Genomic DNA, 2,934 nt, shown 5'->3' with positions numbered 1-2,934 from the left:
GGGATTGGAAAACCCTAATGCCATGAAACCCTAATTTGGGATTTATCCGGACCACATCGGAATTGTTTAATGAACTTAAAATATTAATTAATAATCATTACAAATTAACTTAAGGCCATGTGGGACTTAATGGATTAAGTCCTTAACGGGTTAAGCAGGGACACTTAACCCTAATCATCATTTTATGTGAAACCCTAATTTCACTTGGGCCTTAAGTTGGGCCTTTCTATTGGGCTTTGATAATTGGGATAATAATGGACCATCCAAGAACAAGCAATTGGGCTAGAATAATTTAATGGGCCTAGGGTAAGGCCCATGTAAGGGCTTTGGGCCTAATTTGGAAAATTAGGCCATAGATGGGCCTTTATGATTATGAGATATTGGGCCATTAGAAATACCAAATGTTGGACTGGACTTTTTGGTTGGGCCTTAGAATAAGGCCATGTAAAGGTTCGGGCCCAATTTGGAAAATTGGGCCATATGTTGGGCTTTGAGCCATAGTTGGACTTTTGGGCCTTTGGATTGGGCCTTGGGCTTGAATCAAGCCAAGTTAGGGGTAGAGTAGTCTTTTACCCCCAATCATGGGCTTATGATTTTGAGTTGGAACCCAATTATTAATTGGGTATTGTTTGATGTTGACAGTTCGGGAACCTGTCAACCAACACTGGAGTTTTATCTACGGGACTTCAGTAATGCCAGGTGAGTCTTCTCACCATACCAATGGGTCTAAGGCACCAAGGCCGGCCCATTTTATGTTATATGGTACACTAGCTGTAGTAGAGATATGTGGTATGATAGTTAGCTTTATGCTAAGTAGTATGCTAGTGATTATATGTATGTGATATGCTAGTTGTCTTTGTGATACTTGCATGGAAGACCCCGGGGGGAGCCCGTGGCAATTGGATATAAGACCATGTGGGGTAGCCCATGGCATTCCTAGGTAAAGACCATGTGGGGTAGCCCATGACACGTTGGATGTAAGACTATGTGGGGTAGCCCATGACACAATGGTATAAGATCCTGGGGGGAGCCCACGGCATCCTTACAGGTTTATGTATGCATGACTTATGTGGTATATGTAGCTTCTATAGCTAATATGATATGTGTTATGTGGATTATGTGTGGGGTATGCTCTGGGGAACTCACTAAGTTTCGTGATTACAGTTTTGTTTATTTGGTTTCAGGTATCATCGATTAGAAAAGAAGGGCTCGGATTGATCGCAGTGCACGCACCTATGTTTTCCGCGTTGAATGATTTTGGGATGAACTCTGATAAATGTTTTAATTAACGATGTTTTAGATGTTTGGAATAAATGATATCTATATTTTGACTATATTAAAAATGAAAATTTTACCCTTGATTTTTGGGTCGTTACAGTTTATATATATTATAAAATGCAGATTTGATAAAAATACATAAATAAATACATACCACATTACATAAAACATCAAACATACCATATTACATATCTAATAAATCCCAAATAAACATCTAATATATAATCCATAAACTATCTAATAAATCCAAAAGAACATCATCCATAACATAAAAAAAGAAATACTACGTGTCTTCGTCTACCCCATTGTTGTTTTCCTCGTTGTTGACTTGGTTTTTAAAGGAACGGATAATGTCTCCAATGGCCGTCACAAATGCCGGGTTTTGAAGAAAACCATTCACATCAACCTCCTACAATTAAGTCACAAGCACATTAAATCATTAACAATTTAACAAACTATCAAACCATCAAAGCACCAAATGAATTAAGTCGTTAACAATTTAATAAACTATTAAACGACCAAATGAATTAAGTCGTTAACAATTTAATAAACTATTAAACGACCAAATCAATTAAGTCTTTAATAATTTAACAAACTACCGAGCTACCAACAATTACTCCAAATACATCAAGTTCTTAACAATATAATAAAACTACTAAATTATAACTTAGCAGATTTAGCGTTTTAAATTTTTATTTTTTATTATAACATTGTACTTTAAACGATATTATATATTTGTTATTTATTTCATCTTTTTTTTTTTTCATATTTTGATTTTTAATATCAACTTATTTTTGTTTTTATTTTTCTATTATGACATTATACCTTTTCGTATTTATTTTTATTTATATTATCTTAGTTATTTTGTTTTGACAATTACAAAAATTGTCCATGTGGTTTGCTAAAAGTCACAAAGTCAGTCTCTGCCAATTTTTTTGATGCAAATGGTCCTTGTGGTTTGCAAAACTTGCAAAGACGACCCTTTTTACTAACGTCGTTAATATTCAACCGCTAGGGACTGAATCTGTAAGGGCATTTTCGTCTTTTCAAGTATAACGAGACTGAATTCGTGACATTTGATAAACCATAGCGACCATTTTTGTAATTTATCTTAAAATAATATAAATGATAGAAAATAAAGGGAATAGGAATCGACCCTCTCTCCCTTAATCAACCAAAGCTTTAACCAACTAGGCTAGAACCACATTTGTTTTATATTTTCGAAAAGTAATTAATATTATCTACAAATCGTAAATAAATTAATAATAAAATATTAAAAAACATATTTTTACAAAAAAATACTTTTTTTAATAAAACAAATTATATTTTTAGCGTATTGCAAAAAAAATTTTACAAACAATTTATTTGCTTTTTTACGTATTTGTTTTACGTGAAATATATTTTTTTATGTATTTAAAAAAATTAGTTTCTGTATACTTTTAAATACATAAAAAAATGTAATAACATATTATACAAAAACGTAATCCTAAAAATACATAAAAAAAGTTTGTTGTATATATTTATTTTATGTGAAGTATGTTTTTTATGTATTTAAAAAATACATTTTCGTATAATACGTTATTGCGTTATAATCCTAAAATATACTTTTACGTTATCTTAACGTCTTTAGTTTATTTAAAACGAATATGCAAGTAT

The sequence above is a fragment of the Lactuca virosa genome, chromosome 3 (genome assembly GCF_052849685.1).
Source record: "Lactuca virosa cultivar CGN04683 chromosome 3, Lactuca_virosa_CGN04683_v6, whole genome shotgun sequence".
Taxonomy (NCBI): Eukaryota; Viridiplantae; Streptophyta; class Magnoliopsida; order Asterales; family Asteraceae; genus Lactuca; species Lactuca virosa.
This window is presented reverse-complemented; position numbering follows the sequence as displayed.